Here is a 22706-nt window from a genome sequence, read left to right as displayed (position 1 = left end):
TTTGTCATGCAGAAATCGTTTCATGCTGTTGGGTAATTAAAGCAAAGCAAGATCTCGTGTTTCGTGTGCTTTTTGTATATACATTTGCAAAATTTGTGTAGCTTGTTTTAAAATTAAAACACCGTGTCTGAGTAAGACATAGGATTTATAGGCTTTGGAAACTCGGAAACATTTGAGTATCGCTTCTCGGCCTTTTGGCTAAGATCAAAGTGTAGTATCTGTTCTTATCAGCTTAATATCTGATACGTACCCCATGTGGGTACTTCGATATTAAACTGATTTTTGCAACTAGGTGAGATGTTAGGTGCTTGCACCGCTCTTGCCACGAGTTGGCCTGGTATTGCAGTACCTCCAGGATCGGCTCACTCCCCATTTCGGGGAGAAAATTAAAATAGAAAAATAGCTCCTTCTATAGTCTGAGAAACAGCCCCAGTAAAATATTCTCTAATACTTTTTCTATATTATTTTATGTTATGTATTGTATAGTTTTACTCATTGTTGTAAATTAATTCTACTTCTCGCGCATGTAAAATAAATCGCATATTATTTTATTTGTTTATGTCTGTTCTCTGAAAAGTATTTTTTTCTTTTCTAATAATGTGATGGGTTTTTTTTTTTTCTCTTTCTCTCTCTCGCTTGTATTCATAACAGCATATGTCAGTGTAATAATGTATTCTCGTTCCTTTAAAACAAACTCTATATAAATTTTTAGCGTTACGGAAAAACGCGGGGAAAAGAATTACGTCCCCTTCTACTGTTTCAATCATCGTTAATAGCGACGTCGCCTCAGAACGAGGGCAAACGATGGAAACTACAGTCGGCCGGTAAGTTTTTTCCTCCTTTTAAAATTAATTTAAACATAGCTGTACCGGTTAATTCCTTTAAAAAATAGAACAGATGAACTGTTTGTGTGTTTTTTATTTAAACGACAGAGTGAAAAGTCCGTGCTGATTGTGAAAAAGCGTTGAATTTATTTTGTGATCAATGAAATTTTCAAGGCTTTGAAATCTGCGTTCGTCGGACATAGAATGAATTAAAATTGTCATGTTGTTTTGTTCGATTAAGATTAAATACGAATACGTATACGTATGACATACGTTTAAAAATGCATTCTCCCTTTTATTGCGACTTGCCGTATTTCACAAGCCGCTTTTTTTATTTTCACACCAGTTTTGTCATGCAGAAATCGTTTCATGCTGTTGGGTAATTAAAGCAAAGCAAGATCTCGTGTTTCGTGTGCTTTTTGTATATACATTTGCAAAATTTGTGTAGCTTGTTTTAAAATTAAAACACCGTGTCTGAGTAAGACATAGGATTTATAGGCTTTGGAAACTCGGAAACATTTGAGTATCGCTTCTCGGCCTTTTGGCTAAGATCAAAGTGTAGTATCTGTTCTTATCAGCTTAATATCTGATACGTACCCCATGTGGGTACTTCGATATTAAACTGATTTTTGCAACTAGGTGAGATGTTAGGTGCTTGCACCGCTCTTGCCACGAGTTGGCCTGGTATTGCAGTACCTCCAGGATCGGCTCACTCCCCATTTCGGGGAGAAAATTAAAATAGAAAAATAGCTCCTTCTATAGTCTGAGAAACAGCCCCAGTAAAATATTCTCTAATACTTTTTCTATATTATTTTATGTTATGTATTGTATAGTTTTACTCATTGTTGTAAATTAATTCTACTTCTCGCGCATGTAAAATAAATCGCATATTATTTTATTTGTTTATGTCTGTTCTCTGAAAAGTATTTTTTTCTTTTCTAATAATGTGATGGGTTTTTTTTTTTCTCTTTCTCTCTCTCGCTTGTATTCATAACAGCATATGTCAGTGTAATAATGTATTCTCGTTCCTTTAAAACAAACTCTATATAAATTTTTAGCGTTACGGAAAAACGCGGGGAAAAGAATTACGTCCCCTTCTACTGTTTCAATCATCGTTAATAGCGACGTCGCCTCAGAACGAGGGCAAACGATGGAAACTACAGTCGGCCGGTAAGTTTTTTCCTCCTTTTAAAATTAATTTAAACATAGCTGTACCGGTTAATTCCTTTAAAAAATAGAACAGATGAACTGTTTGTGTGTTTTTTATTTAAACGACAGAGTGAAAAGTCCGTGCTGATTGTGAAAAAGCGTTGAATTTATTTTGTGATCAATGAAATTTTCAAGGCTTTGAAATCTGCGTTCGTCGGACATAGAATGAATTAAAATTGTCATGTTGTTTTGTTCGATTAAGATTAAATACGAATACGTATACGTATGACATACGTTTAAAAATGCATTCTCCCTTTTATTGCGACTTGCCGTATTTCACAAGCCGCTTTTTTTATTTTCACACCAGTTTTGTCATGCAGAAATCGTTTCATGCTGTTGGGTAATTAAAGCAAAGCAAGATCTCGTGTTTCGTGTGCTTTTTGTATATACATTTGCAAAATTTGTGTAGCTTGTTTTAAAATTAAAACACCGTGTCTGAGTAAGACATAGGATTTATAGGCTTTGGAAACTCGGAAACATTTGAGTATCGCTTCTCGGCCTTTTGGCTAAGATCAAAGTGTAGTATCTGTTCTTATCAGCTTAATATCTGATACGTACCCCATGTGGGTACTTCGATATTAAACTGATTTTTGCAACTAGGTGAGATGTTAGGTGCTTGCACCGCTCTTGCCACGAGTTGGCCTGGTATTGCAGTACCTCCAGGATCGGCTCACTCCCCATTTCGGGGAGAAAATTAAAATAGAAAAATAGCTCCTTCTATAGTCTGAGAAACAGCCCCAGTAAAATATTCTCTAATACTTTTTCTATATTATTTTATGTTATGTATTGTATAGTTTTACTCATTGTTGTAAATTAATTCTACTTCTCGCGCATGTAAAATAAATCGCATATTATTTTATTTGTTTATGTCTGTTCTCTGAAAAGTATTTTTTTCTTTTCTAATAATGTGATGGGTTTTTTTTTTTCTCTTTCTCTCTCTCGCTTGTATTCATAACAGCATATGTCAGTGTAATAATGTATTCTCGTTCCTTTAAAACAAACTCTATATAAATTTTTAGCGTTACGGAAAAACGCGGGGAAAAGAATTACGTCCCCTTCTACTGTTTCAATCATCGTTAATAGCGACGTCGCCTCAGAACGAGGGCAAACGATGGAAACTACAGTCGGCCGGTAAGTTTTTTCCTCCTTTTAAAATTAATTTAAACATAGCTGTACCGGTTAATTCCTTTAAAAAATAGAACAGATGAACTGTTTGTGTGTTTTTTATTTAAACGACAGAGTGAAAAGTCCGTGCTGATTGTGAAAAAGCGTTGAATTTATTTTGTGATCAATGAAATTTTCAAGGCTTTGAAATCTGCGTTCGTCGGACATAGAATGAATTAAAATTGTCATGTTGTTTTGTTCGATTAAGATTAAATACGAATACGTATACGTATGACATACGTTTAAAAATGCATTCTCCCTTTTATTGCGACTTGCCGTATTTCACAAGCCGCTTTTTTTATTTTCACACCAGTTTTGTCATGCAGAAATCGTTTCATGCTGTTGGGTAATTAAAGCAAAGCAAGATCTCGTGTTTCGTGTGCTTTTTGTATATACATTTGCAAAATTTGTGTAGCTTGTTTTAAAATTAAAACACCGTGTCTGAGTAAGACATAGGATTTATAGGCTTTGGAAACTCGGAAACATTTGAGTATCGCTTCTCGGCCTTTTGGCTAAGATCAAAGTGTAGTATCTGTTCTTATCAGCTTAATATCTGATACGTACCCCATGTGGGTACTTCGATATTAAACTGATTTTTGCAACTAGGTGAGATGTTAGGTGCTTGCACCGCTCTTGCCACGAGTTGGCCTGGTATTGCAGTACCTCCAGGATCGGCTCACTCCCCATTTCGGGGAGAAAATTAAAATAGAAAAATAGCTCCTTCTATAGTCTGAGAAACAGCCCCAGTAAAATATTCTCTAATACTTTTTCTATATTATTTTATGTTATGTATTGTATAGTTTTACTCATTGTTGTAAATTAATTCTACTTCTCGCGCATGTAAAATAAATCGCATATTATTTTATTTGTTTATGTCTGTTCTCTGAAAAGTATTTTTTTCTTTTCTAATAATGTGATGGGTTTTTTTTTTTCTCTTTCTCTCTCTCGCTTGTATTCATAACAGCATATGTCAGTGTAATAATGTATTCTCGTTCCTTTAAAACAAACTCTATATAAATTTTTAGCGTTACGGAAAAACGCGGGGAAAAGAATTACGTCCCCTTCTACTGTTTCAATCATCGTTAATAGCGACGTCGCCTCAGAACGAGGGCAAACGATGGAAACTACAGTCGGCCGGTAAGTTTTTTCCTCCTTTTAAAATTAATTTAAACATAGCTGTACCGGTTAATTCCTTTAAAAAATAGAACAGATGAACTGTTTGTGTGTTTTTTATTTAAACGACAGAGTGAAAAGTCCGTGCTGATTGTGAAAAAGCGTTGAATTTATTTTGTGATCAATGAAATTTTCAAGGCTTTGAAATCTGCGTTCGTCGGACATAGAATGAATTAAAATTGTCATGTTGTTTTGTTCGATTAAGATTAAATACGAATACGTATACGTATGACATACGTTTAAAAATGCATTCTCCCTTTTATTGCGACTTGCCGTATTTCACAAGCCGCTTTTTTTATTTTCACACCAGTTTTGTCATGCAGAAATCGTTTCATGCTGTTGGGTAATTAAAGCAAAGCAAGATCTCGTGTTTCGTGTGCTTTTTGTATATACATTTGCAAAATTTGTGTAGCTTGTTTTAAAATTAAAACACCGTGTCTGAGTAAGACATAGGATTTATAGGCTTTGGAAACTCGGAAACATTTGAGTATCGCTTCTCGGCCTTTTGGCTAAGATCAAAGTGTAGTATCTGTTCTTATCAGCTTAATATCTGATACGTACCCCATGTGGGTACTTCGATATTAAACTGATTTTTGCAACTAGGTGAGATGTTAGGTGCTTGCACCGCTCTTGCCACGAGTTGGCCTGGTATTGCAGTACCTCCAGGATCGGCTCACTCCCCATTTCGGGGAGAAAATTAAAATAGAAAAATAGCTCCTTCTATAGTCTGAGAAACAGCCCCAGTAAAATATTCTCTAATACTTTTTCTATATTATTTTATGTTATGTATTGTATAGTTTTACTCATTGTTGTAAATTAATTCTACTTCTCGCGCATGTAAAATAAATCGCATATTATTTTATTTGTTTATGTCTGTTCTCTGAAAAGTATTTTTTTCTTTTCTAATAATGTGATGGGTTTTTTTTTTTCTCTTTCTCTCTCTCGCTTGTATTCATAACAGCATATGTCAGTGTAATAATGTATTCTCGTTCCTTTAAAACAAACTCTATATAAATTTTTAGCGTTACGGAAAAACGCGGGGAAAAGAATTACGTCCCCTTCTACTGTTTCAATCATCGTTAATAGCGACGTCGCCTCAGAACGAGGGCAAACGATGGAAACTACAGTCGGCCGGTAAGTTTTTTCCTCCTTTTAAAATTAATTTAAACATAGCTGTACCGGTTAATTCCTTTAAAAAATAGAACAGATGAACTGTTTGTGTGTTTTTTATTTAAACGACAGAGTGAAAAGTCCGTGCTGATTGTGAAAAAGCGTTGAATTTATTTTGTGATCAATGAAATTTTCAAGGCTTTGAAATCTGCGTTCGTCGGACATAGAATGAATTAAAATTGTCATGTTGTTTTGTTCGATTAAGATTAAATACGAATACGTATACGTATGACATACGTTTAAAAATGCATTCTCCCTTTTATTGCGACTTGCCGTATTTCACAAGCCGCTTTTTTTATTTTCACACCAGTTTTGTCATGCAGAAATCGTTTCATGCTGTTGGGTAATTAAAGCAAAGCAAGATCTCGTGTTTCGTGTGCTTTTTGTATATACATTTGCAAAATTTGTGTAGCTTGTTTTAAAATTAAAACACCGTGTCTGAGTAAGACATAGGATTTATAGGCTTTGGAAACTCGGAAACATTTGAGTATCGCTTCTCGGCCTTTTGGCTAAGATCAAAGTGTAGTATCTGTTCTTATCAGCTTAATATCTGATACGTACCCCATGTGGGTACTTCGATATTAAACTGATTTTTGCAACTAGGTGAGATGTTAGGTGCTTGCACCGCTCTTGCCACGAGTTGGCCTGGTATTGCAGTACCTCCAGGATCGGCTCACTCCCCATTTCGGGGAGAAAATTAAAATAGAAAAATAGCTCCTTCTATAGTCTGAGAAACAGCCCCAGTAAAATATTCTCTAATACTTTTTCTATATTATTTTATGTTATGTATTGTATAGTTTTACTCATTGTTGTAAATTAATTCTACTTCTCGCGCATGTAAAATAAATCGCATATTATTTTATTTGTTTATGTCTGTTCTCTGAAAAGTATTTTTTTCTTTTCTAATAATGTGATGGGTTTTTTTTTTTCTCTTTCTCTCTCTCGCTTGTATTCATAACAGCATATGTCAGTGTAATAATGTATTCTCGTTCCTTTAAAACAAACTCTATATAAATTTTTAGCGTTACGGAAAAACGCGGGGAAAAGAATTACGTCCCCTTCTACTGTTTCAATCATCGTTAATAGCGACGTCGCCTCAGAACGAGGGCAAACGATGGAAACTACAGTCGGCCGGTAAGTTTTTTCCTCCTTTTAAAATTAATTTAAACATAGCTGTACCGGTTAATTCCTTTAAAAAATAGAACAGATGAACTGTTTGTGTGTTTTTTATTTAAACGACAGAGTGAAAAGTCCGTGCTGATTGTGAAAAAGCGTTGAATTTATTTTGTGATCAATGAAATTTTCAAGGCTTTGAAATCTGCGTTCGTCGGACATAGAATGAATTAAAATTGTCATGTTGTTTTGTTCGATTAAGATTAAATACGAATACGTATACGTATGACATACGTTTAAAAATGCATTCTCCCTTTTATTGCGACTTGCCGTATTTCACAAGCCGCTTTTTTTATTTTCACACCAGTTTTGTCATGCAGAAATCGTTTCATGCTGTTGGGTAATTAAAGCAAAGCAAGATCTCGTGTTTCGTGTGCTTTTTGTATATACATTTGCAAAATTTGTGTAGCTTGTTTTAAAATTAAAACACCGTGTCTGAGTAAGACATAGGATTTATAGGCTTTGGAAACTCGGAAACATTTGAGTATCGCTTCTCGGCCTTTTGGCTAAGATCAAAGTGTAGTATCTGTTCTTATCAGCTTAATATCTGATACGTACCCCATGTGGGTACTTCGATATTAAACTGATTTTTGCAACTAGGTGAGATGTTAGGTGCTTGCACCGCTCTTGCCACGAGTTGGCCTGGTATTGCAGTACCTCCAGGATCGGCTCACTCCCCATTTCGGGGAGAAAATTAAAATAGAAAAATAGCTCCTTCTATAGTCTGAGAAACAGCCCCAGTAAAATATTCTCTAATACTTTTTCTATATTATTTTATGTTATGTATTGTATAGTTTTACTCATTGTTGTAAATTAATTCTACTTCTCGCGCATGTAAAATAAATCGCATATTATTTTATTTGTTTATGTCTGTTCTCTGAAAAGTATTTTTTTCTTTTCTAATAATGTGATGGGTTTTTTTTTTTCTCTTTCTCTCTCTCGCTTGTATTCATAACAGCATATGTCAGTGTAATAATGTATTCTCGTTCCTTTAAAACAAACTCTATATAAATTTTTAGCGTTACGGAAAAACGCGGGGAAAAGAATTACGTCCCCTTCTACTGTTTCAATCATCGTTAATAGCGACGTCGCCTCAGAACGAGGGCAAACGATGGAAACTACAGTCGGCCGGTAAGTTTTTTCCTCCTTTTAAAATTAATTTAAACATAGCTGTACCGGTTAATTCCTTTAAAAAATAGAACAGATGAACTGTTTGTGTGTTTTTTATTTAAACGACAGAGTGAAAAGTCCGTGCTGATTGTGAAAAAGCGTTGAATTTATTTTGTGATCAATGAAATTTTCAAGGCTTTGAAATCTGCGTTCGTCGGACATAGAATGAATTAAAATTGTCATGTTGTTTTGTTCGATTAAGATTAAATACGAATACGTATACGTATGACATACGTTTAAAAATGCATTCTCCCTTTTATTGCGACTTGCCGTATTTCACAAGCCGCTTTTTTTATTTTCACACCAGTTTTGTCATGCAGAAATCGTTTCATGCTGTTGGGTAATTAAAGCAAAGCAAGATCTCGTGTTTCGTGTGCTTTTTGTATATACATTTGCAAAATTTGTGTAGCTTGTTTTAAAATTAAAACACCGTGTCTGAGTAAGACATAGGATTTATAGGCTTTGGAAACTCGGAAACATTTGAGTATCGCTTCTCGGCCTTTTGGCTAAGATCAAAGTGTAGTATCTGTTCTTATCAGCTTAATATCTGATACGTACCCCATGTGGGTACTTCGATATTAAACTGATTTTTGCAACTAGGTGAGATGTTAGGTGCTTGCACCGCTCTTGCCACGAGTTGGCCTGGTATTGCAGTACCTCCAGGATCGGCTCACTCCCCATTTCGGGGAGAAAATTAAAATAGAAAAATAGCTCCTTCTATAGTCTGAGAAACAGCCCCAGTAAAATATTCTCTAATACTTTTTCTATATTATTTTATGTTATGTATTGTATAGTTTTACTCATTGTTGTAAATTAATTCTACTTCTCGCGCATGTAAAATAAATCGCATATTATTTTATTTGTTTATGTCTGTTCTCTGAAAAGTATTTTTTTCTTTTCTAATAATGTGATGGGTTTTTTTTTTTCTCTTTCTCTCTCTCGCTTGTATTCATAACAGCATATGTCAGTGTAATAATGTATTCTCGTTCCTTTAAAACAAACTCTATATAAATTTTTAGCGTTACGGAAAAACGCGGGGAAAAGAATTACGTCCCCTTCTACTGTTTCAATCATCGTTAATAGCGACGTCGCCTCAGAACGAGGGCAAACGATGGAAACTACAGTCGGCCGGTAAGTTTTTTCCTCCTTTTAAAATTAATTTAAACATAGCTGTACCGGTTAATTCCTTTAAAAAATAGAACAGATGAACTGTTTGTGTGTTTTTTATTTAAACGACAGAGTGAAAAGTCCGTGCTGATTGTGAAAAAGCGTTGAATTTATTTTGTGATCAATGAAATTTTCAAGGCTTTGAAATCTGCGTTCGTCGGACATAGAATGAATTAAAATTGTCATGTTGTTTTGTTCGATTAAGATTAAATACGAATACGTATACGTATGACATACGTTTAAAAATGCATTCTCCCTTTTATTGCGACTTGCCGTATTTCACAAGCCGCTTTTTTTATTTTCACACCAGTTTTGTCATGCAGAAATCGTTTCATGCTGTTGGGTAATTAAAGCAAAGCATGATCTCGTGTTTCGTGTGCTTTTTGTATATACATTTGCAAAATTTGTGTAGCTTGTTTTAAAATTAAAACACCGTGTCTGAGTAAGACATAGGATTTATAGGCTTTGGAAACTCGGAAACATTTGAGTATCGCTTCTCGGCCTTTTGGCTAAGATCAAAGTGTAGTATCTGTTCTTATCAGCTTAATATCTGATACGTACCCCATGTGGGTACTTCGATATTAAACTGATTTTTGCAACTAGGTGAGATGTTAGGTGCTTGCACCGCTCTTGCCACGAGTTGGCCTGGTATTGCAGTACCTCCAGGATCGGCTCACTCCCCATTTCGGGGAGAAAATTAAAATAGAAAAATAGCTCCTTCTATAGTCTGAGAAACAGCCCCAGTAAAATATTCTCTAATACTTTTTCTATATTATTTTATGTTATGTATTGTATAGTTTTACTCATTGTTGTAAATTAATTCTACTTCTCGCGCATGTAAAATAAATCGCATATTATTTTATTTGTTTATGTCTGTTCTCTGAAAAGTATTTTTTTCTTTTCTAATAATGTGATGGGTTTTTTTTTTTCTCTTTCTCTCTCTCGCTTGTATTCATAACAGCATATGTCAGTGTAATAATGTATTCTCGTTCCTTTAAAACAAACTCTATATAAATTTTTAGCGTTACGGAAAAACGCGGGGAAAAGAATTACGTCCCCTTCTACTGTTTCAATCATCGTTAATAGCGACGTCGCCTCAGAACGAGGGCAAACGATGGAAACTACAGTCGGCCGGTAAGTTTTTTCCTCCTTTTAAAATTAATTTAAACATAGCTGTACCGGTTAATTCCTTTAAAAAATAGAACAGATGAACTGTTTGTGTGTTTTTTATTTAAACGACAGAGTGAAAAGTCCGTGCTGATTGTGAAAAAGCGTTGAATTTATTTTGTGATCAATGAAATTTTCAAGGCTTTGAAATCTGCGTTCGTCGGACATAGAATGAATTAAAATTGTCATGTTGTTTTGTTCGATTAAGATTAAATACGAATACGTATACGTATGACATACGTTTAAAAATGCATTCTCCCTTTTATTGCGACTTGCCGTATTTCACAAGCCGCTTTTTTTATTTTCACACCAGTTTTGTCATGCAGAAATCGTTTCATGCTGTTGGGTAATTAAAGCAAAGCAAGATCTCGTGTTTCGTGTGCTTTTTGTATATACATTTGCAAAATTTGTGTAGCTTGTTTTAAAATTAAAACACCGTGTCTGAGTAAGACATAGGATTTATAGGCTTTGGAAACTCGGAAACATTTGAGTATCGCTTCTCGGCCTTTTGGCTAAGATCAAAGTGTAGTATCTGTTCTTATCAGCTTAATATCTGATACGTACCCCATGTGGGTACTTCGATATTAAACTGATTTTTGCAACTAGGTGAGATGTTAGGTGCTTGCACCGCTCTTGCCACGAGTTGGCCTGGTATTGCAGTACCTCCAGGATCGGCTCACTCCCCATTTCGGGGAGAAAATTAAAATAGAAAAATAGCTCCTTCTATAGTCTGAGAAACAGCCCCAGTAAAATATTCTCTAATACTTTTTCTATATTATTTTATGTTATGTATTGTATAGTTTTACTCATTGTTGTAAATTAATTCTACTTCTCGCGCATGTAAAATAAATCGCATATTATTTTATTTGTTTATGTCTGTTCTCTGAAAAGTATTTTTTTTCTTTTCTAATAATGTGATGGGTTTTTTTTTTTCTCTTTCTCTCTCTCGCTTGTATTCATAACAGCATATGTCAGTGTAATAATGTATTCTCGTTCCTTTAAAACAAACTCTATATAAATTTTTAGCGTTACGGAAAAACGCGGGGAAAAGAATTACGTCCCCTTCTACTGTTTCAATCATCGTTAATAGCGACGTCGCCTCAGAACGAGGGCAAACGATGGAAACTACAGTCGGCCGGTAAGTTTTTTCCTCCTTTTAAAATTAATTTAAACATAGCTGTACCGGTTAATTCCTTTAAAAAATAGAACAGATGAACTGTTTGTGTGTTTTTTATTTAAACGACAGAGTGAAAAGTCCGTGCTGATTGTGAAAAAGCGTTGAATTTATTTTGTGATCAATGAAATTTTCAAGGCTTTGAAATCTGCGTTCGTCGGACATAGAATGAATTAAAATTGTCATGTTGTTTTGTTCGATTAAGATTAAATACGAATACGTATACGTATGACATACGTTTAAAAATGCATTCTCCCTTTTATTGCGACTTGCCGTATTTCACAAGCCGCTTTTTTTATTTTCACACCAGTTTTGTCATGCAGAAATCGTTTCATGCTGTTGGGTAATTAAAGCAAAGCAAGATCTCGTGTTTCGTGTGCTTTTTGTATATACATTTGCAAAATTTGTGTAGCTTGTTTTAAAATTAAAACACCGTGTCTGAGTAAGACATAGGATTTATAGGCTTTGGAAACTCGGAAACATTTGAGTATCGCTTCTCGGCCTTTTGGCTAAGATCAAAGTGTAGTATCTGTTCTTATCAGCTTAATATCTGATACGTACCCCATGTGGGTACTTCGATATTAAACTGATTTTTGCAACTAGGTGAGATGTTAGGTGCTTGCACCGCTCTTGCCACGAGTTGGCCTGGTATTGCAGTACCTCCAGGATCGGCTCACTCCCCATTTCGGGGAGAAAATTAAAATAGAAAAATAGCTCCTTCTATAGTCTGAGAAACAGCCCCAGTAAAATATTCTCTAATACTTTTTCTATATTATTTTATGTTATGTATTGTATAGTTTTACTCATTGTTGTAAATTAATTCTACTTCTCGCGCATGTAAAATAAATCGCATATTATTTTATTTGTTTATGTCTGTTCTCTGAAAAGTATTTTTTTCTTTTCTAATAATGTGATGGGTTTTTTTTTTTCTCTTTCTCTCTCTCGCTTGTATTCATAACAGCATATGTCAGTGTAATAATGTATTCTCGTTCCTTTAAAACAAACTCTATATAAATTTTTAGCGTTACGGAAAAACGCGGGGAAAAGAATTACGTCCCCTTCTACTGTTTCAATCATCGTTAATAGCGACGTCGCCTCAGAACGAGGGCAAACGATGGAAACTACAGTCGGCCGGTAAGTTTTTTCCTCCTTTTAAAATTAATTTAAACATAGCTGTACCGGTTAATTCCTTTAAAAAATAGAACAGATGAACTGTTTGTGTGTTTTTTATTTAAACGACAGAGTGAAAAGTCCGTGCTGATTGTGAAAAAGCGTTGAATTTATTTTGTGATCAATGAAATTTTCAAGGCTTTGAAATCTGCGTTCGTCGGACATAGAATGAATTAAAATTGTCATGTTGTTTTGTTCGATTAAGATTAAATACGAATACGTATACGTATGACATACGTTTAAAAATGCATTCTCCCTTTTATTGCGACTTGCCGTATTTCACAAGCCGCTTTTTTTATTTTCACACCAGTTTTGTCATGCAGAAATCGTTTCATGCTGTTGGGTAATTAAAGCAAAGCAAGATCTCGTGTTTCGTGTGCTTTTTGTATATACATTTGCAAAATTTGTGTAGCTTGTTTTAAAATTAAAACACCGTGTCTGAGTAAGACATAGGATTTATAGGCTTTGGAAACTCGGAAACATTTGAGTATCGCTTCTCGGCCTTTTGGCTAAGATCAAAGTGTAGTATCTGTTCTTATCAGCTTAATATCTGATACGTACCCCATGTGGGTACTTCGATATTAAACTGATTTTTGCAACTAGGTGAGATGTTAGGTGCTTGCACCGCTCTTGCCACGAGTTGGCCTGGTATTGCAGTACCTCCAGGATCGGCTCACTCCCCATTTCGGGGAGAAAATTAAAATAGAAAAATAGCTCCTTCTATAGTCTGAGAAACAGCCCCAGTAAAATATTCTCTAATACTTTTTCTATATTATTTTATGTTATGTATTGTATAGTTTTACTCATTGTTGTAAATTAATTCTACTTCTCGCGCATGTAAAATAAATCGCATATTATTTTATTTGTTTATGTCTGTTCTCTGAAAAGTATTTTTTTCTTTTCTAATAATGTGATGGGTTTTTTTTTTTCTCTTTCTCTCTCTCGCTTGTATTCATAACAGCATATGTCAGTGTAATAATGTATTCTCGTTCCTTTAAAACAAACTCTATATAAATTTTTAGCGTTACGGAAAAACGCGGGGAAAAGAATTACGTCCCCTTCTACTGTTTCAATCATCGTTAATAGCGACGTCGCCTCAGAACGAGGGCAAACGATGGAAACTACAGTCGGCCGGTAAGTTTTTTCCTCCTTTTAAAATTAATTTAAACATAGCTGTACCGGTTAATTCCTTTAAAAAATAGAACAGATGAACTGTTTGTGTGTTTTTTATTTAAACGACAGAGTGAAAAGTCCGTGCTGATTGTGAAAAAGCGTTGAATTTATTTTGTGATCAATGAAATTTTCAAGGCTTTGAAATCTGCGTTCGTCGGACATAGAATGAATTAAAATTGTCATGTTGTTTTGTTCGATTAAGATTAAATACGAATACGTATACGTATGACATACGTTTAAAAATGCATTCTCCCTTTTATTGCGACTTGCCGTATTTCACAAGCCGCTTTTTTTATTTTCACACCAGTTTTGTCATGCAGAAATCGTTTCATGCTGTTGGGTAATTAAAGCAAAGCAAGATCTCGTGTTTCGTGTGCTTTTTGTATATACATTTGCAAAATTTGTGTAGCTTGTTTTAAAATTAAAACACCGTGTCTGAGTAAGACATAGGATTTATAGGCTTTGGAAACTCGGAAACATTTGAGTATCGCTTCTCGGCCTTTTGGCTAAGATCAAAGTGTAGTATCTGTTCTTATCAGCTTAATATCTGATACGTACCCCATGTGGGTACTTCGATATTAAACTGATTTTTGCAACTAGGTGAGATGTTAGGTGCTTGCACCGCTCTTGCCACGAGTTGGCCTGGTATTGCAGTACCTCCAGGATCGGCTCACTCCCCATTTCGGGGAGAAAATTAAAATAGAAAAATAGCTCCTTCTATAGTCTGAGAAACAGCCCCAGTAAAATATTCTCTAATACTTTTTCTATATTATTTTATGTTATGTATTGTATAGTTTTACTCATTGTTGTAAATTAATTCTACTTCTCGCGCATGTAAAATAAATCGCATATTATTTTATTTGTTTATGTCTGTTCTCTGAAAAGTATTTTTTTCTTTTCTAATAATGTGATGGGTTTTTTTTTTTCTCTTTCTCTCTCTCGCTTGTATTCATAACAGCATATGTCAGTGTAATAATGTATTCTCGTTCCTTTAAAACAAACTCTATATAAATTTTTAGCGTTACGGAAAAACGCGGGGAAAAGAATTACGTCCCCTTCTACTGTTTCAATCATCGTTAATAGCGACGTCGCCTCAGAACGAGGGCAAACGATGGAAACTACAGTCGGCCGGTAAGTTTTTTCCTCCTTTTAAAATTAATTTAAACATAGCTGTACCGGTTAATTCCTTTAAAAAATAGAACAGATGAACTGTTTGTGTGTTTTTTATTTAAACGACAGAGTGAAAAGTCCGTGCTGATTGTGAAAAAGCGTTGAATTTATTTTGTGATCAATGAAATTTTCAAGGCTTTGAAATCTGCGTTCGTCGGACATAGAATGAATTAAAATTGTCATGTTGTTTTGTTCGATTAAGATTAAATACGAATACGTATACGTATGACATACGTTTAAAAATGCATTCTCCCTTTTATTGCGACTTGCCGTATTTCACAAGCCGCTTTTTTTATTTTCACACCAGTTTTGTCATGCAGAAATCGTTTCATGCTGTTGGGTAATTAAAGCAAAGCAAGATCTCGTGTTTCGTGTGCTTTTTGTATATACATTTGCAAAATTTGTGTAGCTTGTTTTAAAATTAAAACACCGTGTCTGAGTAAGACATAGGATTTATAGGCTTTGGAAACTCGGAAACATTTGAGTATCGCTTCTCGGCCTTTTGGCTAAGATCAAAGTGTAGTATCTGTTCTTATCAGCTTAATATCTGATACGTACCCATGTGGGTACTTCGATATTAAACTGATTTTTGCAACTAGGTGAGATGTTAGGTGCTTGCACCGCTCTTGCCACGAGTTGGCCTGGTATTGCAGTACCTCCAGGATCGGCTCACTCCCCATTTCGGGGAGAAAATTAAAATAGAAAAATAGCTCCTTCTATAGTCTGAGAAACAGCCCCAGTAAAATATTCTCTAATACTTTTTCTATATTATTTTATGTTATGTATTGTATAGTTTTACTCATTGTTGTAAATTAATTCTACTTCTCGCGCATGTAAAATAAATCGCATATTATTTTATTTGTTTATGTCTGTTCTCTGAAAAGTATTTTTTTCTTTTCTAATAATGTGATGGGTTTTTTTTTTTCTCTTTCTCTCTCTCGCTTGTATTCATAACAGCATATGTCAGTGTAATAATGTATTCTCGTTCCTTTAAAACAAACTCTATATAAATTTTTAGCGTTACGGAAAAACGCGGGGAAAAGAATTACGTCCCCTTCTACTGTTTCAATCATCGTTAATAGCGACGTCGCCTCAGAACGAGGGCAAACGATGGAAACTACAGTCGGCCGGTAAGTTTTTTCCTCCTTTTAAAATTAATTTAAACATAGCTGTACCGGTTAATTCCTTTAAAAAATAGAACAGATGAACTGTTTGTGTGTTTTTTATTTAAACGACAGAGTGAAAAGTCCGTGCTGATTGTGAAAAAGCGTTGAATTTATTTTGTGATCAATGAAATTTTCAAGGCTTTGAAATCTGCGTTCGTCGGACATAGAATGAATTAAAATTGTCATGTTGTTTTGTTCGATTAAGATTAAATACGAATACGTATACGTATGACATACGTTTAAAAATGCATTCTCCCTTTTATTGCGACTTGCCGTATTTCACAAGCCGCTTTTTTTATTTTCACACCAGTTTTGTCATGCAGAAATCGTTTCATGCTGTTGGGTAATTAAAGCAAAGCAAGATCTCGTGTTTCGTGTGCTTTTTGTATATACATTTGCAAAATTTGTGTAGCTTGTTTTAAAATTAAAACACCGTGTCTGAGTAAGACATAGGATTTATAGGCTTTGGAAACTCGGAAACATTTGAGTATCGCTTCTCGGCCTTTTGGCTAAGATCAAAGTGTAGTATCTGTTCTTATCAGCTTAATATCTGATACGTACCCCATGTGGGTACTTCGATATTAAACTGATTTTTGCAACTAGGTGAGATGTTAGGTGCTTGCACCGCTCTTGCCACGAGTTGGCCTGGTATTGCAGTACCTCCAGGATCGGCTCACTCCCCATTTCGGGGAGAAAATTAAAATAGAAAAATAGCTCCTTCTATAGTCTGAGAAACAGCCCCAGTAAAATATTCTCTAATACTTTTTCTATATTATTTTATGTTATGTATTGTATAGTTTTACTCATTGTTGTAAATTAATTCTACTTCTCGCGCATGTAAAATAAATCGCATATTATTTTATTTGTTTATGTCTGTTCTCTGAAAAGTATTTTTTTCTTTTCTAATAATGTGATGGGTTTTTTTTTTTCTCTTTCTCTCTCTCGCTTGTATTCATAACAGCATATGTCAGTGTAATAATGTATTCTCGTTCCTTTAAAACAAACTCTATATAAATTTTTAGCGTTACGGAAAAACGCGGGGAAAAGAATTACGTCCCCTTCTACTGTTTCAATCATCGTTAATAGCGACGTCGCCTCAGAACGAGGGCAAACGATGGAAACTACAGTCGGCCGGTAAGTTTTTTCCTCCTTTTAAAATTAATTTAAACATAGCTGTACCGGTTAATTCCTTTAAAAAATAGAACAGATGAACTGTTTGTGTGTTTTTTATTTAAACGACAGAGTGAAAAGTCCGTGCTGATTGTGAAAAAGCGTTGAATTTATTTTGTGATCAATGAAATTTTCAAGGCTTTGAAATCTGCGTTCGTCGGACATAGAATGAATTAAAATTGTCATGTTGTTTTGTTCGATTAAGATTAAATACGAATACGTATACGTATGACATACGTTTAAAAATGCATTCTCCCTTTTATTGCGACTTGCCGTATTTCACAAGCCGCTTTTTTTATTTTCACACCAGTTTTGTCATGCAGAAATCGTTTCATGCTGTTGGGTAATTAAAGCAAAGCAAGATCTCGTGTTTCGTGTGCTTTTTGTATATACATTTGCAAAATTTGTGTAGCTTGTTTTAAAATTAAAACACCGTGTCTGAGTAAGACATAGGATTTATAGGCTTTGGAAACTCGGAAACATTTGAGTATCGCTTCTCGGCCTTTTGGCTAAGATCAAAGTGTAGTATCTGTTCTTATCAGCTTAATATCTGATACGTACCCCATGTGGGTACTTCGATATTAAACTGATTTTTGCAACTAGGTGAGATGTTAGGTGCTTGCACCGCTCTTGCCACGAGTTGGCCTGGTATTGCAGTACCTCCAGGATCGGCTCACTCCCCATTTCGGGGAGAAAATTAAAATAGAAAAATAGCTCCTTCTATAGTCTGAGAAACAGCCCCAGTAAAATATTCTCTAATACTTTTTCTATATTATTTTATGTTATGTATTGTATAGTTTTACTCATTGTTGTAAATTAATTCTACTTCTCGCGCATGTAAAATAAATCGCATATTATTTTATTTGTTTATGTCTGTTCTCTGAAAAGTATTTTTTTCTTTTCTAATAATGTGATGGGTTTTTTTTTTTCTCTTTCTCTCTCTCGCTTGTATTCATAACAGCATATGTCAGTGTAATAATGTATTCTCGTTCCTTTAAAACAAACTCTATATAAATTTTTAGCGTTACGGAAAAACGCGGGGAAAAGAATTACGTCCCCTTCTACTGTTTCAATCATCGTTAATAGCGACGTCGCCTCAGAACGAGGGCAAACGATGGAAACTACAGTCGGCCGGTAAGTTTTTTCCTCCTTTTAAAATTAATTTAAACATAGCTGTACCGGTTAATTCCTTTAAAAAATAGAACAGATGAACTGTTTGTGTGTTTTTTATTTAAACGACAGAGTGAAAAGTCCGTGCTGATTGTGAAAAAGCGTTGAATTTATTTTGTGATCAATGAAATTTTCAAGGCTTTGAAATCTGCGTTCGTCGGACATAGAATGAATTAAAATTGTCATGTTGTTTTGTTCGATTAAGATTAAATACGAATACGTATACGTATGACATACGTTTAAAAATGCATTCTCCCTTTTATTGCGACTTGCCGTATTTCACAAGCCGCTTTTTTTATTTTCACACCAGTTTTGTCATGCAGAAATCGTTTCATGCTGTTGGGTAATTAAAGCAAAGCAAGATCTCGTGTTTCGTGTGCTTTTTGTATATACATTTGCAAAATTTGTGTAGCTTGTTTTAAAATTACACCGTGTCTGAGTAAGACATAGGATTTATAGGCTTTGGAAACTCGGAAACATTTGAGTATCGCTTCTCGGCCTTTTGGCTAAGATCAAAGTGTAGTATCTGTTCTTATCAGCTTAATATCTGATACGTACCCCATGTGGGTACTTCGATATTAAACTGATTTTTGCAACTAGGTGAGATGTTAGGTGCTTGCACCGCTCTTGCCACGAGTTGGCCTGGTATTGCAGTACCTCCAGGATCGGCTCACTCCCCATTTCGGGGAGAAAATTAAAATAGAAAAATAGCTCCTTCTATAGTCTGAGAAACAGCCCCAGTAAAATATTCTCTAATACTTTTTCTATATTATTTTATGTTATGTATTGTATAGTTTTACTCATTGTTGTAAATTAATTCTACTTCTCGCGCATGTAAAATAAATCGCATATTATTTTATTTGTTTATGTCTGTTCTCTGAAAAGTATTTTTTTCTTTTCTAATAATGTGATGGGTTTTTTTTTTTCTCTTTCTCTCTCTCGCTTGTATTCATAACAGCATATGTCAGTGTAATAATGTATTCTCGTTCCTTTAAAACAAACTCTATATAAATTTTTAGCGTTACGGAAAAACGCGGGGAAAAGAATTACGTCCCCTTCTACTGTTTCAATCATCGTTAATAGCGACGTCGCCTCAGAACGAGGGCAAACGATGGAAACTACAGTCGGCCGGTAAGTTTTTTCCTCCTTTTAAAATTAATTTAAACATAGCTGTACCGGTTAATTCCTTTAAAAATAGAACAGATGAACTGTTTGTGTGTTTTTTATTTAAACGACAGAGTGAAAAGTCCGTGCTGATTGTGAAAAAGCGTTGAATTTATTTTGTGATCAATGAAATTTTCAAGGCTTGAAATCTGCGTTCGTCGGACATAGAATGAATTAAAATTGTCATGTTGTTTTGTTCGATTAAGATTAAATACGAATACGTATACGTATGACATACGTTTAAAAATGCATTCTCCCTTTTATTGCGACTTGCCGTATTTCACAAGCCGCTTTTTTTTATTTTCACACCAGTTTTGTCATGCAGAAATCGTTTCATGCTGTTGGGTAATTAAAGCAAAGCAAGATCTCGTGTTTCGTGTGCTTTTTGTATATACATTTGCAAAATTTGTGTAGCTTGTTTTAAAATTAAAACACCGTGTCTGAGTAAGACATAGGATTTATAGGCTTTGGAAACTCGGAAACATTTGAGTATCGCTTCTCGGCCTTTTGGCTAAGATCAAAGTGTAGTATCTGTTCTTATCAGCTTAATATCTGATACGTACCCCATGTGGGTACTTCGATATTAAACTGATTTTTGCAACTAGGTGAGATGTTAGGTGCTTGCACCGCTCTTGCCACGAGTTGGCCTGGTATTGCAGTACCTCCAGGATCGGCTCACTCCCATTTCGGGGAGAAAATTAAAATAGAAAAATAGCTCCTTCTATAGTCTGAGAAACAGCCCCAGTAAAATATTCTCTAATACTTTTTCTATATATTTTATGTTATGTATTGTATAGTTTTACTCATTGTTGTAAATTAATTCTACTTCTCGCGCATGTAAAATAAATCGCATATTATTTTATTTGTTTATGTCTGTTCTCTGAAAAGTATTTTTTTCTTTTCTAATAATGTGATGGGTTTTTTTTTTTCTCTTTCTCTCTCTCGCTTGTATTCATAACAGCATATGTCAGTGTAATAATGTATTCTCGTTCCTTTAAACAAACTCTATATAAATTTTTAGCGTTACGGAAAAACGCGGGAAAAGAATACGTCCCCTTCTACTGTTTCAATCATCGTTAATAGCGACGTCGCCTCAGAACGAGGGCAAACGATGGAAACTACAGTCGGCCGGTAAGTTTTTTCCTCCTTTTAAAATTAATTTAAACATAGCTGTACCGTTAATTCCTTTAAAAAATAGAACAGATGAACTGTTTGTGTGTTTTTTATTTAAACGACAGAGTGAAAAGTCCGTGCTGATTGTGAAAAGCGTTGAATTTATTTTGTGATCAATGAAATTTTCAAGGCTTTGAAATCTGCGTTCGTCGGACATAGAATGAATTAAAATTGTCATGTTGTTTTGTTCGATTAAGATTAAATACGAATACGTATACGTATGACATACGTTTAAAAATGCATTCTCCCTTTTATTGCGACTTGCCGTATTTCACAAGCCGCTTTTTTTATTTTCACACCAGTTTTGTCATGCAGAAATCGTTTCATGCTGTTGGGTAATTAAAGCAAAGCAAGATCTCGTGTTTCGTGTGCTTTTTGTATATACATTTGCAAAATTTGTGTAGCTTGTTTTAAAATTAAAACACCGTGTCCTGAGTAAGACATAGGATTTATAGGCTTTGGAAACTCGGAAACATTTGAGTATCGCTTCTCGGCCTTTTGGCTAAGATCAAAGTGTAGTATCTGTTCTTATCAGCTTAATATCTGATACGTACCCCATGTGGGTACTTCGATATTAAACTGATTTTTGCAACTAGGTGAGATGTTAGGTGCTTGCACCGCTCTTGCCACGAGTTGGCCTGGTATTGCAGTACCTCCAGGATCGGCTCACTCCCCATTTCGGGGAGAAAATTAAAATAGAAAAATAGCTCCTTCTATAGTCTGAGAAACAGCCCCAGTAAAATATTCTCTAATACTTTTTCTATATTATTTTATGTTATGTATTGTATAGTTTTACTCATTGTTGTAAATTAATTCTACTCTCGCGCATGTAAAATAAATCGCATATTATTTTATTTGTTTATGTCTGTTCTCTGAAAAGTATTTTTTTCTTTTCTAATAATGTGATGGGTTTTTTTTTTTCTCTTTCTCTCTCTCGCTTGTATTCATAACAGCATATGTCAGTGTAATAATGTATTCTCGTTCCTTTAAAACAAACTCTATATAAATTTTTAGCGTTACGGAAAACGCGGGGAAAAGAATTACGTCCCCTTCTACTGTTTCAATCATCGTTAATAGCGACGTCGCCTCAGAACGAGGGCAAACGATGGAAACTACAGTCGGCCGGTAAGTTTTTCCTCCTTTTAAAATAATTTAAACATAGCTGTACCGGTTAATTCCTTTAAAAATAGAACAGATGAACTGTTTGTGTGTTTTTTATTTAAACGACAGAGTGAAAAGTCCGTGCTGATTGTGAAAAAGCGTTGAATTTATTTTGTGATCAATGAAATTTTCAAGGCTTTGAAATCTGCGTTCGTCGGACATAGAATGAATTAAAATTGTCATGTTGTTTTGTTCGATTAAGATTAAATACGAATACGTATACGTATGACATACGTTTAAAAATGCATTCTCCCTTTTATTGCGACTTGCCGTATTTCACAAGCCGCTTTTTTTATTTTCACACCAGTTTTGTCATGCAGAAATCGTTTCATGCTGTTGGGTAATTAAAGCAAAGCAAGATCTCGTGTTTCGTGTGCTTTTTGTATATACATTTGCAAAATTTGTGTAGCTTGTTTTAAATTAAAACACCGTGTCTGAGTAAGACATAGGATTATAGGCTTTGGAAACTCGGAAACATTTGAGTATCGCTTCTCGGCCTTTTGGGCTAAGATCAAAGTGTAGTATCTGTTCTTATCAGCTTAATATCTGATACGTACCCCATGTGGGTACTTCGATATTAAAACTGATTTTTGCAAACTAGGTGAGATGTTAGGTGCTTGCACCGCTCTTGCCACGAGTTGGCCTGGTATTGCAGTACCTCCAGGATCGGCTCACTCCCCATTTCGGGGAGAAAATTAAAATAGAAAAATAGCTCCTTCTATAGTCTGAGAAACAGCCCCAGTAAAATATTCTCTAATACTTTTTCTATATTATTTTATGTTATGTATTGTATAGTTT

The 22706-nt window shown here is 34.8% G+C and overlaps 20 non-coding genes across 20 annotated transcripts; all 20 read left to right on the top strand.

Annotated features, from left to right (window-relative positions):
• Positions 1-178: 178 nt before the first annotated feature.
• Positions 179-371, top strand: LOC134702717 (U2 spliceosomal RNA). The gene has a single exon (XR_010104516.1). It is a non-coding gene; the product is annotated as a U2 spliceosomal RNA (small nuclear RNA).
• Positions 372-1349: 978 nt separating this feature from the next.
• LOC134702716 (U2 spliceosomal RNA) lies at positions 1350-1542 on the top strand. The gene has a single exon (XR_010104514.1). It is a non-coding gene; the product is annotated as a U2 spliceosomal RNA (small nuclear RNA).
• Positions 1543-2519: 977 nt separating this feature from the next.
• On the top strand, positions 2520-2712 carry LOC134702714 (U2 spliceosomal RNA). The gene has a single exon (XR_010104512.1). It is a non-coding gene; the product is annotated as a U2 spliceosomal RNA (small nuclear RNA).
• Positions 2713-3689: 977 nt separating this feature from the next.
• On the top strand, positions 3690-3882 carry LOC134702713 (U2 spliceosomal RNA). Its single transcript, XR_010104511.1, has one exon. It is a non-coding gene; the product is annotated as a U2 spliceosomal RNA (small nuclear RNA).
• A 977-nt stretch (positions 3883-4859) lies between these two features.
• On the top strand, positions 4860-5052 carry LOC134702711 (U2 spliceosomal RNA). The gene has a single exon (XR_010104510.1). It is a non-coding gene; the product is annotated as a U2 spliceosomal RNA (small nuclear RNA).
• Positions 5053-6029: 977 nt separating this feature from the next.
• Positions 6030-6222, top strand: LOC134702710 (U2 spliceosomal RNA). Its single transcript, XR_010104509.1, has one exon. It is a non-coding gene; the product is annotated as a U2 spliceosomal RNA (small nuclear RNA).
• A 977-nt stretch (positions 6223-7199) lies between these two features.
• LOC134702709 (U2 spliceosomal RNA) lies at positions 7200-7392 on the top strand. Its single transcript, XR_010104508.1, has one exon. It is a non-coding gene; the product is annotated as a U2 spliceosomal RNA (small nuclear RNA).
• A 977-nt stretch (positions 7393-8369) lies between these two features.
• LOC134702708 (U2 spliceosomal RNA) lies at positions 8370-8562 on the top strand. Its single transcript, XR_010104507.1, has one exon. It is a non-coding gene; the product is annotated as a U2 spliceosomal RNA (small nuclear RNA).
• Positions 8563-9539: 977 nt separating this feature from the next.
• Positions 9540-9732, top strand: LOC134702707 (U2 spliceosomal RNA). The gene has a single exon (XR_010104506.1). It is a non-coding gene; the product is annotated as a U2 spliceosomal RNA (small nuclear RNA).
• A 977-nt stretch (positions 9733-10709) lies between these two features.
• LOC134702706 (U2 spliceosomal RNA) lies at positions 10710-10902 on the top strand. Its single transcript, XR_010104505.1, has one exon. It is a non-coding gene; the product is annotated as a U2 spliceosomal RNA (small nuclear RNA).
• Positions 10903-11880: 978 nt separating this feature from the next.
• Positions 11881-12073, top strand: LOC134702705 (U2 spliceosomal RNA). Its single transcript, XR_010104503.1, has one exon. It is a non-coding gene; the product is annotated as a U2 spliceosomal RNA (small nuclear RNA).
• A 977-nt stretch (positions 12074-13050) lies between these two features.
• LOC134702704 (U2 spliceosomal RNA) lies at positions 13051-13243 on the top strand. The gene has a single exon (XR_010104502.1). It is a non-coding gene; the product is annotated as a U2 spliceosomal RNA (small nuclear RNA).
• Positions 13244-14220: 977 nt separating this feature from the next.
• On the top strand, positions 14221-14413 carry LOC134702724 (U2 spliceosomal RNA). Its single transcript, XR_010104522.1, has one exon. It is a non-coding gene; the product is annotated as a U2 spliceosomal RNA (small nuclear RNA).
• Positions 14414-15390: 977 nt separating this feature from the next.
• LOC134702719 (U2 spliceosomal RNA) lies at positions 15391-15582 on the top strand. Its single transcript, XR_010104518.1, has one exon. It is a non-coding gene; the product is annotated as a U2 spliceosomal RNA (small nuclear RNA).
• A 977-nt stretch (positions 15583-16559) lies between these two features.
• LOC134702722 (U2 spliceosomal RNA) lies at positions 16560-16752 on the top strand. The gene has a single exon (XR_010104521.1). It is a non-coding gene; the product is annotated as a U2 spliceosomal RNA (small nuclear RNA).
• Positions 16753-17729: 977 nt separating this feature from the next.
• On the top strand, positions 17730-17922 carry LOC134702721 (U2 spliceosomal RNA). Its single transcript, XR_010104520.1, has one exon. It is a non-coding gene; the product is annotated as a U2 spliceosomal RNA (small nuclear RNA).
• Positions 17923-18896: 974 nt separating this feature from the next.
• Positions 18897-19089, top strand: LOC134702715 (U2 spliceosomal RNA). Its single transcript, XR_010104513.1, has one exon. It is a non-coding gene; the product is annotated as a U2 spliceosomal RNA (small nuclear RNA).
• Positions 19090-20065: 976 nt separating this feature from the next.
• On the top strand, positions 20066-20258 carry LOC134702718 (U2 spliceosomal RNA). The gene has a single exon (XR_010104517.1). It is a non-coding gene; the product is annotated as a U2 spliceosomal RNA (small nuclear RNA).
• A 971-nt stretch (positions 20259-21229) lies between these two features.
• Positions 21230-21422, top strand: LOC134702703 (U2 spliceosomal RNA). The gene has a single exon (XR_010104501.1). It is a non-coding gene; the product is annotated as a U2 spliceosomal RNA (small nuclear RNA).
• A 970-nt stretch (positions 21423-22392) lies between these two features.
• LOC134702720 (U2 spliceosomal RNA) lies at positions 22393-22588 on the top strand. Its single transcript, XR_010104519.1, has one exon. It is a non-coding gene; the product is annotated as a U2 spliceosomal RNA (small nuclear RNA).
• The last annotated feature ends 118 nt before the right edge of the window (positions 22589-22706 follow it).

Source organism: Mytilus trossulus, unplaced genomic scaffold (assembly GCF_036588685.1).
Source record: "Mytilus trossulus isolate FHL-02 unplaced genomic scaffold, PNRI_Mtr1.1.1.hap1 h1tg000633l__unscaffolded, whole genome shotgun sequence".
Taxonomy (NCBI): Eukaryota; Metazoa; Mollusca; class Bivalvia; order Mytilida; family Mytilidae; genus Mytilus; species Mytilus trossulus.
The sequence above is the reverse complement of the archived record's forward strand: the minus strand, read 5'-3'. Positions and strand labels throughout refer to the sequence as shown.